Source organism: Canis lupus, chromosome 4 (assembly GCF_011100685.1).
Source record: "Canis lupus familiaris isolate Mischka breed German Shepherd chromosome 4, alternate assembly UU_Cfam_GSD_1.0, whole genome shotgun sequence".
In the NCBI taxonomy this organism is placed as follows: Eukaryota; Metazoa; Chordata; class Mammalia; order Carnivora; family Canidae; genus Canis; species Canis lupus.
In genome coordinates, this window is record NC_049225.1 from 89,413,119 (window position 1) to 89,427,989 (window position 14,871).

General features: G+C 52.8%; 1 protein-coding gene across 2 annotated transcripts in view; it reads left to right on the plus strand.

Annotated features, from left to right (window-relative positions):
- Positions 1-14,871, plus strand: part of ANKH (ANKH inorganic pyrophosphate transport regulator) — a 115,181-nt gene that overhangs the window by 9,191 nt on the left and 91,119 nt on the right. The gene's annotated exons all lie outside the window — the stretch shown is intronic.

The window sequence follows — 14,871 nt, forward strand, 5'->3', positions numbered from 1 at the left end:
CCCAGAGATGTGCGGGCCGTGCGCGCCTCGGGCCGGAGGGCAGGGGGTGCAGAGCCTGGCACGGCTCGTCGCCAGGGAGCGCGCTGTCGGGCTCCTGAGTGCCTCGGCGGTCTGGCAGCCAGGGCGCAGCGGCTGGGACGGGGCACCACAGTGCCTCGTGGGGACACGGTGACGGCGCCTCTGCACACGGCTGCAAGGCCGCCTTTGCTCTTCTAGAATTCTTACTTACTTAACTTAGGCTTAAGGTGCCTTCCTTCGGGGGGGGGGGGTCCTGGCAGGCTCGTTTTCCTTCCTTTGTACAAATGGAGGCGTGGGGCGCCCGGTGGCCCCGAGGTTGGGTGGCTGCCTCCGGCCGGGCTCCTGATCCAGGGCTCACCACTTGGCCTCCCGCCCGTGCCTCACTCGCTCCGACTGTCTGGTGAGTAAAGCCTCCAAAGTAAAAGAAGTAAACCAAGACCTGGGGTACAGTGACACAGGGAGGCGTGCAGGCCTCGTGTGTATGGTCCCTGAGCCATGCCAAGTGCCAAGTGCCATGTGCGTGTGACCAGACGTGGTGGCAGCGTGCAAGTCCTGTCAGCCCGCAGGACTCGCTGCCCCACACAGCCCCGCTCTGATGGCCGAGGAGGAGCTCCTTAAGGAATCCTGCAAAATGACACGTGCACTTTTGGTCCCAGATCACTGAGTTTCGGGCCACTAATTATTATCCCGTTGTGTAGTACCTGTTATTCTTTCTTCTTGTAGAACATGGCTTGCTGTTGCAGATTGTAGTGGCTTCCAGCCGGGTGGAGACTTCGGCTTCCCGCATAAAATAACTGTTTTCATTTTCCTGTCTGGTGTTTTTAATTCTTTTGATGAAATACATCCTTCAATCATACCAACTGCCCATAATTTTGATGTTCGGACCTGATAAAAATTAAAGCCTGATTTAAAAGCTAATATCATAGAGCAAAACCTGGTACATACACATACAACGGATCATTCCTCAGCCTTAGAAAGGATGGAATTGTGATGTACAGTTTTAATTGACATGAAAAGCCACTGGGAAAGCCTGTGGCTTTTTGAAGATTTCTCCTTTCAAAAGAACAACACTTATTACTTTTATCCTAGTTATAATCATTTTCATTCTAAAGGAGAGGAAACTAAACAAAAAGAAGAAAGTAAGAATCATGGGCAAACCCACCACCTAGAGGTAACGGCCGTATCTTATTTTGCCATGTGTTCTTCTAACCTCTTTTTTTTTTTTTTTTTTGCATGTATTTTAAAACAAAATTTTAACCTCTTTCCATTTTACATCATAGGCAGTTTTCCTTTAAGTGCTCATCTAGCTCACGATGATTAGTAGCCTCCCAGCATTCTCTCGCGTGGAGATGCCATAATTTAAGTATTCCCTTGTGGTTAGATGTTCAAGGTGGTTCTGTTTCGTTCTATTATGAATAATGGTTGGGAACGTTTTTATCCAGAGATCTTTGCACACATCTGACTACTTCCTTGGGTTAATGCTAGAAATACCCGCGCACGAGTGCTCCCTCCCCAGGCTCCCTCCCCGGGCTCTGGCTTCCACGCGGGCCCGTGTGGCTGTGCCGTGTCCCCGCCTGGACGCCGCTCCATGGTCCGGGGAGCCTGCCGCCAGGAACCTCCGTGCAATCTCTCTCAAAGCTCCTTCAAATGATTTCTTTTATTAAAAGCGTTTTGTTTAATGCTGAGAGAGCAGCTCAGGTTTTCATGATGCAACACTTTTAAACTGTGTCAGGACTTCCATGCTTCTCCGTGGGCACATTGTGGACCAGATCCCTGCTCTGCATGGGGTTTCACATCAGCCCAGGGAGGAAGAAGATCCTGTCGGCTTTACTTGCATGTTGGGAAAATACCTGTTCTGACAGCTTTCAAGACAGAGACGAGTGCTCTTTTTTTTTTTTTTTAAAAGATTTTATTCGCTTATTCCTGAGAGACACAGAGAGAGGCAGAGACACAGGCAGAGGGAGAAGCAGGCTCCATGCAGGGAGCCCGACGTGGGACTTGATCCCGGGACTCTGGGGTCACTCCCTGGGCTGAGGGCGGGCACTAAACCTCTGAGCCACCCAGGCCGCATACTTTTTTTTTTTTTTTCTTTTTAAGATTTATTATTTATTTGGGAGAGAGTAGGGCTGAGGGAGAGCGAGAGAGAATTTCAGGCAGATTCCCTGCTGAGCAGGGAGCGCGAGGTAGGGCTCCATCCCATGCCCCTGAGATCTTGAGCCAAAATCAAGAGCAGATGCTTACCCAGTGGCCTGAGCCCCTCAGGGGCCCCAAGAGGTGCTCTCCTGATGCGTTCAGTGGTGCTCAAGCAGTGTGCTTCCTAGAACTTCCCAGGTGAGCACCTGGGAGAGGAGACAAAGCTCAGCTTTCTGGATGCCAGGCCTCAGGCTCCGCGTGCACCTGGGCGTCCCCTCCCGCTTCAGAGGTGGACGCGGGAGAGGAATGGCCGGGCCCTGGGGCGGCTGCGGGCAGTGGCGGGGTGCTAGGGAGCTGCGGAGGGGCCTCGGGGGTGCCCTCTCCTCTCGCCGGACCCGCCAGCTGCTCTGGGTCTCCCTCGGAGGGGCGCCCGCTGGGGCTCCAAGGCCTCCCCCTACATCTGCACCCGCTGGCCCCGAGCCGAGCAGAGCCAGCGGCCGTGTGCGCCATCCAGGAGGCGCCCGCCAAGGTGCCGTGATGAGCCCCCCGGAAGCCGGGTGGTGCCCGCTGCCCCCGCGTATTTGTGCGCTGCCCCGACTGCCTGGCTTGGGGGTCTGCAGGGGGCTGGGGGACCCAGCCGGCTGCAGGTGACCCGGAGACGCGGCTTGGGCGACACGTATGCCAGCGGGCCTGCTGTTGCCTTTTTTTTTTCCCCTACTTTGGGAAAGAAAGACGTTTAATGCTGGATTTTCTCAGTAGTTTGGTTTTGTCTTGATTTTTTTTTTTAAGTTGAATTCCCGGAATGTATCTAGGTAACTTGTGCTTTTTGAAATGATAGGTTGCATTTTGAATTGTAGGCTGCGTGTGCCAGAGACGCGGAGGGGAAGGGCCGCGCACCAGTGGGCCCTTCTCTGGTTCAGACCGGGTGGGAGCGGCCTTCCTCAGTTTCCATGACAGTCATGACAGTGACCCAGCAAAGAATTTGCTAAGTGAGAGCACGGCAGGTGCTTTGTGGGCTAGAAGCTGTGACCTGTTTCTCCGGGTGCTCATGGTGCTGGTTCCGGAGTGTTTTTTCCGGTAAACACTGGGGACCATGGAACTCAGGGCAGAGCCTCTTCACCGAGGTGTCCATTCGACGATGCTTCTCGGGCACCTTCTGTGTCCCGGGCACAGTGTTAGTCACTAAGGACAGAGTAAGAAAAAGGATGCACAGCCGTCGTCCCCCAGGACAAGCAGGTAGGCAGGCACTTTGTACAGAATGCTCTCCCCTCTGGGATGCTCTCCTCTAGGACCATAGGGGGGAACCTTCACCTTTAAGGGTCAGAGAGGTTTGAGCTGAGACCTGAAGAGAAGCGTGTGTCCCCATCCTGAGAAGCAGAGGGATTCCAGCTGAGGAATGACGGATGCTCCCCGGGATATGGGCAGGGAACCAGCCCGGAGGGGGCAGCGGCAGGACTCCGGGGCAGCAGGGCGAGCAGACCCCAGACTGGCAAGGTTCCAGTGCTGAGAGCAGCGGGAACTTCCAAGGGCTCCTGGTAGGAGGGGTGTAGCGGGCTTGGATCTGCACATTTGAAAGAGGATTGTGGTTTCAGCAGGGCGAGTTCAGGGGCGGGGAGACCAGCCACAGGAAGACCACAGGAGAGGTGGCCCAGCAGAGGGCTGGGTGGCCGGGAGAGCCTGAGGGGCCGTCTAGACTCGGGAGGGCTTCGCCGTGGACAGCATTGGGGGGGGGGGGGGCGCCGGGGCGGGCAGGTGCTGGTGTCACCACCCTCTGCAAGAGCTGGTCGGGAGTGAAGGGAGCCAGTTCCGTTCTCATCACGCTCGGTGGCTAATGGGTTTAGTGAACTGGGAAACAGCTTGCCTGGGAGCGGATAGCGGGTAATGGGGCCACAGGCGTCCTTGGTGTCTGCAGAGCCCTCTTTCTGGCTCCCTGTCTCCCCCTTCCTCCCTCTCCCTTCTTCTTTCCCTCTGTCTCCCCGCCCTCCCTGGAACAACTTGGTTATAGTCTTTATACGTGAGAGCTTTTTGCATTTGTACCTGAATGCAAATGCTGTGAATATTCATTTTTCTCTCAACATGTAAAAATGCTTTGTTACAATGCAGTCCGTTCTCAGCCATTTGCCTTCATGCAATAGCAAAAGCTGGAAAATCCAACCACATTTCTCAATATTTGGTGCTGGAATATAGAAGTAAGGACTTTGGGGGAAGGAAATTTATCTGCATCATCATGGTGCTGTGCCGAGGATACTATTACACTTGCGCCAGGTGCCTGGTGACAGCGGAGATGCCATCTGGAATTAAATTTGATGAGGCTCCCTGCTTTGCTCTTTCTGTATATGAAACGTCTGCTGGGTAAACAGTAGGGAGTGGACTAGCCTTAAGGGGTTCCTGTTACGGCTTTATGTCTGCTCATCTGTTCTTTAGTGTTGTCTGGAGCTTACAGGCTGGTTATAATTCATAAAATGCACCTACAGTACATTTTGCTGTAGAAATATTAGAAGTCGTGGTTAGGTTTCCAGGCCATTCCACCCAAGTTCTTTAACCCTTAATGTCATTAACGTGTGTATCTGCAATGAGGAGGAGTCGAAGACCATGCGGTATAGAATAGTAGGAATTGAGAAAAGCACTGACAGTGAAAAATGTCATTTGTCTGAATTAACTTTAAGAACAGTTGGCTTGACAACAATCAGAAAGGTGATGGCTGGGAGGGCGGAGGTTGGTGGCATCCGCCTAGAGGTCGGGTTAGCCTAAAACCCGGGCATGGGAAACACAGCACCATTTGAAGTGTCTGGCGCAGGTGGTACCCTGGCCCCACGTGAGCAGTTCACAGGGCATCCCGGTGTCGAGTCACTGCGCTTTACCCGAAGCTAATAAAATATCGGACCTCAATTATCTGTCAGTAAATACAGTAAATAAGAAGGTAAAATAAATGTGTCTTCTTGATGCACGTTAGTCATCAGCTGTGGTGATGATAGTAACTTGCTCTGTGTTCTAGTGAGCAATAATGTTTTCTTAAGATATTATGTATTTACTCATGAGACACACAGATACAGAGGGAGAAGCAGGCTCCCTGCGGGGAGCCCGATGCGGGACTCGAACCCGGGACCCAGGGGTCACACTCTGAGCTGAAGGCAGATGCTCCACCACTGAGCCTCCCAGGTGCCCCCATTAACATGTTCTTGAAGAATAATGCAAAAGCAGCACTTCGTAGTAAGAGACCCATAAGCCACGGGGAAGCTCAGGGTACAGATGAGAATTTGGGGGAAGTGAAAATAGTTTCTGTAATTGGACCGAATCCATACTGTAAAACGAGTATCTCTAATTATATATTATATCCAGACATTTTTTTTTTTCTTTTTGAAAATCAGTCACGTCATCTCCAGCCTAAGACAAATGGGGATGCCGGGGATTACACCAAGAGCCGAAGACTTGGACTTAATCCTTTTTTTTTCTTTTTATTTTATTTTGTTTTTTTAAAGATTTATTCATTTATGATAGACATCGAGAGAGAGAGAGAGAGAGAGAGAGAGAGACAGAAGCACAGGAGGAGGGAGAAGGAGGCTCCATGCCGGGAGCCCGACGCAGGACTCGATCCCAGGACTCCAGGATCGTGCCCTGGGCCAAAGGCAGGCGCCAAACCACTGAGCCACCCTGGGGATTCCCCCCCCCCTTTTTTTCTTTTTAGTTCAGCAGAAGTGAGTAACCTTATTTCAGGGTGCAACAAAATGAACATTGCCCTTCCCTTGCCTGGTGCACACTTCACTTTCGTAGGGGACTTGATAGTTCATAAAATCTGTGCTCATTAAACGTGGTAGTTGTCTCAGGACGCAGAGGCGCACGGGTCACCCTCCCGGTAAGGAGCGCTCACCGTACACTCTGCACTTCCCGTCGCGAGGGCCTGATGCTCCGAGGCCCATGTTCTGTGTCACAGCAGGGCCAGGGTGCTACTACGTGTCACGGCGGGGGACGCCGATAGCGGCGTTAGTAATATTAATAGCGATGAACAGTCCAGTTAATAGCAAACAGTATTGCTACTGAGCCCATCTTGGCTCCCTCCGTCTAATATATCGCCGGAGAGCCTGTAATAGTTTTCTGTGCGAATGGTTTTATTTATTTTAATAGCTTTATGAATTACCTGTATATGGTTAACATTGTCCGAGGGGAAAGTCCTTTGCTTTAGGGATTCTGGATGGGTTACGTACGTCCCTTACCATGACACGAAACAAGAGAATCCGGTAAAAAGCAGAACTAGAGTGCTTTCCGTCTGCAAAATCCAAATGAAAAGGAACGCACTTGGGATGCACCTGCCGCCCCAGGTTCAGCAAGAAGAAATGTGATCCCCGGCATACGCCAGTCCTGAGCAGCTGAGGTTGACAGTGAGTCCAAAGGGGGAAGCGTAGAGGTGAGAGTCGAGCGTTCTTGAAACGCAGCACCGCGCCGTGAACCGAAGGCTCTGTCCTCCTTACCCCACAGCGGTGATGGTGATGTGTGCTTGTTGGTACTTATTTCCCTTTTGAGCTTATTAAATCATTGATTACTTAGCCACGGCAGCGTTTTGATAGTTCTGTGTTGTTTGAGGTTTCCCTTAGCAGAGTATAAAATATTTATGGGCTGTTTGAAAGAGGCCAGATTTTCTCTTTTTAATGGGATGGCATTCTGTTTTAGAAAGAAAGAAAAGACAAAAAAAAAAAAAAAAAAAAAACCTACGGTGTAGAGCCCGGATTTGTCATCAGGCTGGTAGTGGGGCTTTGAAAATAAAGCCGCTGACCGGCTGGCCAGGAACGTGGTACAACTGATCCTGTAGGGACTCCGGGCGCCTGTCGTCTGCCTGTCGGGCGGTTTCCACATCTAGATGTAGAAAAAGCCCTTGGATGCCTGTTCTGTTGTTGCTTTTTCCAGGGGTGCACAGGTCCAGGGCATAAAAGCATTTCCCTCCCTTGTCTCATACCCTTTGAGGTATTTTTGTTTATTTGCTTGGTTTTTGACTTTTTGGTGGGAACAGGGAGAGAGAGGATGAGGGTGAGTCGAGGGAGATAAACCACTGTTTTTTTTCCCCACTGGATCATTAAAATAATTTATAACTGAACCCCTCCTTGTAATATCATTTCCTCCCTAGTGCTTACTCCTGCCTTATCACGGAATGGCACAATAATAACACCTGAAGCTTTTCTTTGTGGAACAGAATGTAAAAACTTAAAGGAAATTTAAAAACCCTCACTGAAGTTTCCCGGGGCCTCATAATGAGCAGCGGGCGCTGGGAGGCATAGGGTCCCGCCTCCTGCTCCTGAGTGGGCGCAGCTCTCTCTGCCTCCGGGCTGCCGGAGGGCCCCGTCCGCGTCTACAGGCACCGAGCGGACTCGCCGGCTGCCCCCCGGCCGCGGGCCCCAAGCAGGCCGTATGCGGGTGGAAGCAAAGGCGGCAGAAGGGAAAGGATGGGCCCTGCGCTGCGTGCTTCCCCAAGGCCCCCGGGGCCCTGGGTGACCCTCCTGGATCACAGCCCTGTGTCCCCTGGGCAGCGCTGGCCACTTGCCGCTCGTCTCCACCGAAGCGTGCCCGCTCCGGGCTGCAGGTGCCTTCACCCCGGCCGCTCTGGGCCCCCTCCTGCAAGGCCTGGCTCCTCAGTGGCAGCTACGTCGGCGGCCACCCCCGTCCCCTCCGTGATCTCTGCATTCTCTACTGGCCACAGGAGCTTCACCATGAGGCCTGTCCCTGGGCCTCCTTGTCCCCCCCCAGTGTGGATGGAAGTCATGCCAAGGAGGACTCTGCTCTTGTGGGGCTCAGGGGTGCCCTGAGGGGCGTGCTGTGCTGGCTCGTCCCTCCGAGAGCAGTGCACTGCCTTGGCTGCAGGGCCGGGCCCCTCGCTTCGGAAGCACCGAACTTGTCTCTCTTCAGGCCAAAGGACCGCTCCTGGAGTGACCTCGACTGCTGCCACTGAGCCGGCGGTGGCCGGGAAGTCTGCGGGGCGGCGGTGCCTGTAGCTGGAAGCAGCGAGGCCGGCGGCCGTGGAACTTGACCCGTGGACACAATCCTGTCTGGGAAGTCCCTGAACCTCTTTGGTTCTGGTACAGGGAAAGGGTGGACCAGAGGGAGAAGCGTAAGGCACCAGCGTTTGTCCCAAACACCGCCCGCGTGGGAATGTGAACAAGTGAAAAAGGTTCCTCCGTGAATATGGGAATTCGGGGCAACGGAGGCTCTGCAGCCCCGCTCATAAAGCTGCTCGGCTCAGCGGCCAGGAGGCCGGTTCCCGCCCAGACGGAGGTGAGGGTGAACCTGGCTCCAGGGTGGTGGTGCGGGTGAGGCGCAGCTCCATCCTCCCCGCGTCCCTGCCTCCTGTGTTCACGGGGAGGAGGAAGGGTCAGCCCCTGACAGGTCATGGCCAGGGGCACCCCCCCGGGCGACTCAGGCGGGTGAGCTCCCAGCTCTTGATTTCTGCCCAGGTCACGATCCCGGGGTCGTGAGATCGGGCCCCACGTGTGGTCCGCGCCAGGCGTGCAGCCAGCCTAGGATGCCCTCTCCTGCCCCCCCCCCCCCTCCGTAAATTAGAAGAATAAATAAATACAATTTTAAAAGAAGAAAAGGAAAGGTGACATGCAGGCCTCTGCCGCAGGCGTCCTTGCTCTTCCCCCGGCTGTGAAGGGTCCGGCTGCCGGGACCTGGACGGACCACCTGGGCCTCTGATTCCGACGGCAGCCCCGCGTGATGGCAGCGGGTCTTTTCTGCTTCTCCTGACGTCGCCCTGTGCCGGGGCCGCTTGCCCGTGGGGCCCACCTGCGTGGAGCCCGGAGCCAGGCCTGGGCGGTGAGGCCCCGTGGACCCGCCTCCGACTGTGCTGCTTCCTGCTCGCAGCCTCCTTGGACCCGCTCTGACCTCCCCCTCCCCGCGGTCTCCCCGTGTCTCCCCGGCTGCTGTCTGGGGTCCAACTTCCCCCGCCCCGAGGTCACCGCGGGTCCCCGCCGCCGTCTGGGGTCCGACCTCCGCGTGTGGTCGCCCCGGGAGCTGCACGGGGCCTGACCTCAGGAGGCCGCTGTGCTGCCGAGGATCCTGCTGCGGGGACCCGTGCTGGCCGGAGGGGGCTCTGGGCTCCTGGGGAGCGGCCACCGGTCTGGTGTGCTCCGAGGCCGTGGGGAGACCTGGCCGTGCTGGGGAGGAGATGCAGGGGGACGAGGGGGAGCCAAGGGTGCAGCACGCAGGAGGGGTGCGGGCGGGCTGGCCCTTGGGCATCTGCACGTGTTCCATTTGTGTGTCCAGAACATTCTCCTCCAGGTGCCACTGCGGAGGGAGGGAGGGAAGGAGGGAGCCGGCTGACTCGGTCCTGGCTCCCGAGCACTGAGCGAGGAGGAGACCCCTTGGTGCTTCTCCCCTGCTTAGTCTGGACCCAGGACCCCCGCTTGCTCGCCCTGCCCCTGTGGCTCAAGTGCAGCCCAAGGGCACTGAGTGCTCAGGCCGCAGCAAGAGCAGGTCTCTCCCTGGCAGCTGGGGTGGGGACTTAAGGGGGGGGAGGGAGGGAAGGCTAGCAGGTGGGAGGGGGAGGGGCGGGCAGGAGGGAGGGGGAGGGGCAGGACCGGCCTCCGAGGCCCTCCGGCCAGATCACCCTGCCCTCTCTAGGCTCAGGAGCCGTCTCCGCTTTAAGCAAGCCCCTCTCCTCACAAGGAGCTGTTTCCCAGGGGCCACACTAGGGGGTCATGGGGTCGCGGTGCTGGAGTCAGTCTAACGAGCCCTTTACCATCTTCTGGGGGCAGCAACTGCTCCAAGTTTACTCTCCCTTTGTAGCGCACTCACCCGTTACATTTTTCTTAAAACTACCTCCTTGGAGCTGAGAACTGGCACCCAGCTCTGGAATCCTAGGAGTCTGGGCAAACCAAATTACCGCGCACCTGCCCGGGCTACAGCGTGGACCCACCCGGTCGTCCTTAGACGGAGCCGAGTCAGCCGGTCACAAAAGGGCGAACAATACAGGCTGCACTCATGAGGTCCCTGGAGGAGTCACCTTCATAGAGACAGGAAAACCCAGTGGTGGGGTGGGGGCGGGGGTTGTGTGAGGCAAGCCGAGAGTTAGGGGTTGGTGTTTGATGGGGACAGAGCTTCAGTCCTACAAGGTGAGAAAGGTGGTGGGGACGGGTGGTGGTGATGGTCGCAGCACAGCGTGGATGTGCTTTAATGTTGCAGAGCTGTACACTGCAAAAATCGTTAAAATGCTACATTTTTACAATGCAGCTTTTACCCCAATGGAAAAAAATTTTGAAAAAGAAATATCACATAATTTTATGCTTTAACTGTTTTCGCTTGGATCCCTTGTTCATCCAGATGCAAGAGGCCTGCTATTTACCTTATTTATTTTATTTTATTTTAAACAAAACTTTGTACGTTAGCGCTTCGTCCCTCTAAACATTTTGCTTGCCCCATTCTACCTAATGACTGTAAAACCAGTGGTGACAACTCGTATCCTTCAGCATATCCGTCATATACATTTTCCCACAAAACTTGTAGAGAAGTTCCCGATGCGTGCTAGACGGTAAAGAAAAAAAACGCACGATTAGGGTATTAGCCTGCCCAGTTATAAAACCCAAAGGCATGTTAATTTGGGACGGCTGGAAGTTCTTTTTCTGAGGCTCCTGTCTTGCCTTCATTGTGCCTTGTCAGGGAGGTCCTTGGAGTCAGCTTTCAGGATGCACCTTGGCTGACTTTGTTTTTTTCCCCTAAAGATATTATTTCTGAGTAATTTCTGTAACCAATGTGGAACTCAGACCCCCAAGCCTGAGGTCGGGAGGTGCACACTGCACCGCCTGAGCCAGCGGGGGACCCCACACCTTGGCTGTCTTCGGGCGATGTCAGAATAGCGTTTCCTTTGGGACCGGCTCTGATGAGGCTGCCGGGGCATCAGTAGAAAACTGGGAGGAGCCCTTTAAACTGAGAAGTCAGAATTTTGCAGGAAACTTGAAAAGGTAGTGCTTACTAAATCACATTAATGTGTCATTTCTAGAAAGCAGCACATTCGTCGGCATCTACTTTGGCTTGAACATGGCCACGAAAGCAACGGTTAGAGTGACTGTCACGTTAGAATCAGCAATACTCTGTCGTATATTTGAAAGTTAATAAAAGCATAAAAGAAAAAAAAAGAAAGGTGCTAAGAGAGTAGACCTTTAAAGTTCTCATCACAAGAATTTGTAACTGTGCGTGCTGATGGATGTGACCCAGACTTGCTGTGATCATTTCACCATAAATGCATACATCACATTACATTGTACACCTAAAACTGATAGAATGTTCTATGTCAGTTATATGTCAGTTATACCTTAATTTACAAAAAAAAAAGTAGGAGCAAACTTTTGGGGTACTGGGTGGATGGCTGATTTTGATTGTGGTGATACTTCCCCTGGTGTATACATACGTCAGAACATAGAATATGCCACAATAAAGCTGTGTTTAAAGTTCTTTCAATTTAAGATTTTATTTATTTATTTATTATTTATTATTTATTTATTTTCAATTTAAGATTTAAAATTTTTTTTTCTTAATTTTTATTTATTTATGATAGTCACACACACAGAGAGAGAGAGAGGCAGAGACACAGGCAGAGGGAGAAGCAGGCTCCATGCACCGGGAACCCGATGTGGGATTCGATCCCGGGTCTCCGGGATCGCGCCCTGGGCCAAAGGCAGGCGCCAAACCGCTGCGCCACCCAGGGATCCCTCAATTTAAGATTTTAAAAAGGAAATTAGAAGATACGATACACAAGAAAAAAAGATTTATTTAAAAAGAAAAAAAGTAACCCTCAAATAAAAAAAATGCAATTTTCCTTACGAATAGAATATTAGATTCCGAATTTAATATGGTAAAAACCCAGTTAGAAAAAACAGAATTTGGTTGCGGCCTGAATCCAGAAAAGAATAACCCACATTTGTGATTAGTTTGTGCTTAACCCTCACGTCCTTCTTAGGAAATTATGGCAGAGAACAACCTTCTCTGTGGTTCTGTCGTAGGACAAGACAGAAAACGATGGGTACGTACACCCTGCTGGAATGACCTGACGTTCCTTCTTAAAAGCTTTAAACTGTGTGTCTTGGTTATGGAAAGAGGAAGAAAATAAATTATCCTCAAATGCTGGGGAACTTCCTTGCTGTAGCCAGGTGCTGCACTTTGCGAGAATAAGAGCGTTGGGATCTTCTTGTGGGAACCAGTTTCTAGAGTGTGGCTGGAATGCAAGCAGGGTGTTACCTCCCATCGAGTGGGGCAGGAGCCGGAATAGGGCGGTTGGCAGCTTCCCATCTATTCTCTTGCTTATTCTCAGGTTTGGTGACATTTTGGGGGTGGGGAGAGGGCGCGACTAAGGGTCTTGGACAAGGCCAGCCTGGACATGAGGACATGAGATCACAGAAAAGGGGCAGGTATGGGTCGTTCCTCTGGTTCAGGGGGTGATTGGTCGCACGGTGACTGGTGTTCCGTCCTCACGGTCCTCCCCACGTCAGAATAAACCCCGGGCCCCGCAGACATCCACCGTGTGCATGGGGGGCCTTATTTATGGTGCAGAATTAGAATATTGAGAATAAAATGCTGCATGGCCAATACCGCTGGTGCTTTCATTCTGTTGTCCAGTGTCCGGTTTCTTCTAGGAAAGTGAAAATCCGGGCCTTGGCATTTTCTCTAGTCTGGATTTCAGCCTGAAGGTAATAGGAGTTTCTACCCAGTCTGGAGAACAGAACCAAACAAAAGCTCTTTTATATGCTAAAGATTAAAAAAAAAAAAAAAAAAGAATCTCTGGTTTTTATTCTTAACTGATATAAAACTCTAGGAATTCAGGTTACGGAATACGCCGGCGGGCGGTGCTCTAAGAGGAGCGAGTCGGCGCCGCAGCTGTGGTGTGCACGCGTGTGCCCGTGTGTGCACAAGTTTTGACGCATCTGCGGTAGCATCCTTTTTACCTGCCCTTGCTACTCTCTCTGTGAAGGGTTAGAATGAAACAGCTTCATCTTTCCTTTTCCAGAAATGAAAAGTGAGTCGGTGTGTTCCCCAGTTGAGCGCTTAGGTTGAAACCCTGAGTGGGGAACAGAGACCTGACCTGCCGCTGCGGTTGCTATGGCAACCCCAAGGCTACACCCCAAGCTTCACTTTCAAGACCTTTGCCCTCTGGTAAACCAACTGGGCGCTAGGCTCAGTTTGCTCCAGAAGCCGAAGTGGAGGTACCTTTGCATAGCTAGGTCAAGCTCGCTAGAAGGATCCTTGCTCAGATGTGTATGATTAGTCACTGCTCCTAGAGACCCTCCTTTTGCCTCCGGTGTTCTCCGTCCTGACGTGGGTAGTGATTCTGTCCCGTGGCCAGCATCTGCACAAGCCTTAGGGGGCCGGGAAGGGTTTGGCTGGATTTTTGTCCGGGCACACCTGCAGTTTGTATACACTGGCAGAAAAATTCACACCGTGCGTTGTTTTGTCATGTTCGTTAAGTGACTTATTGAAAAAATAAAAGTGTTTCTAAACTGTCCTTTATCAGAAAGTGTGCAGAGTGCCATCTGCCAAGTAACATAATCCCCCTGGAATGCAGCAGACAGGCCCTGGGGGACCAGTTGTTTGTGCTGGAGCCTCTCTCCCCTCCTTCTCCTCTCCCGTGGCCTCAGGCTGGGGAGGATGCTCCAGTGACTGTGGCTCCACCTGCAGCCTTGCAGCAGGGAGGGTGCCCATGGCTGGGGAGGGTGCTCCAGTGGCTGCAGCTCCCGCCTGCAGGCTTGCACTGGGGAGGGTGCTCCCGGCTGGGGAGAGTGCTCCAGTGACTGCAGCTCCTGCCTGCAGGCTTGCACTGGGGAGGGTGCTCCTGGCTGGGGAGGGTGCTCCAGTGACTGCAGCTCCCGCCTGCAGGCTTGCATCGGAGAGGGTGCTCCCAGCTGGGGAGGGTGCTCCAGGGACTGCAGCTCCCGCCTGCAGGCTTGCAGCAGGGAGGGTGCTCCTGGCTGTCTGGATCGTGGGATCCCCGGAGCCTGATTCCGGTGGGAGACAGGGCGAGTGGCTAAGCAGAAAGACACACAGGAAAAGTAACTCTCAGCCAGCGGCACATGTGCCGGAATCTTGCAAGCCAAAAATGCAGGTTTCCACCGTAGGGGGGTTTCTGGATCTCCCCAGGGCTTGCCGTTAAGTGACGGACGGTAAGCCGCGGGAGATGCCCGCTCGTAGAGAGCAGACTCCGCTGCTCTGAGGGCTCCAGGGCCTGATTGCTACCGTGGTTTTCAACGTCAGGAGTCCTGGAATCGCGACGCATTTCTACGCGTGCTGAGCTGGCCGCGAACACGGACTGTCGGGCTTTTCTAAGGCTTCCTTTTCCGGTGGCACAGACTCACCCGGGTTATTCTGATGATTAAGCAGAGGCGCACCGTCGTCCCTTGTAACGTTAGTCTCTGTGTCTGAACAGAATTAAAAGTACATCTCTGGAAGCATCTTACAATTTAAGCAACTCTGTACAAATCCAGAATTATATCTGTGTTTTTAAAACCCTCATAAGAATATCACCATAAAAATTAAAATTAGTTGTACTAGCAGCACAAGTAATGATTAGTAGTATTTGATTCATTAATGTTGGTGAAGTAAATAGGCTTTTCTTTCCTACCTTGGCTGACTTATTTGAGAACAGTGCTTTTCTTTGTCTTAATGATAGTAAAATAACAAACAGGTTGTCTAACCCTGATTTGTTCCAGCTAACTGCTCTGAATCCTTTATGGGCATTAACTCCTTCATCCG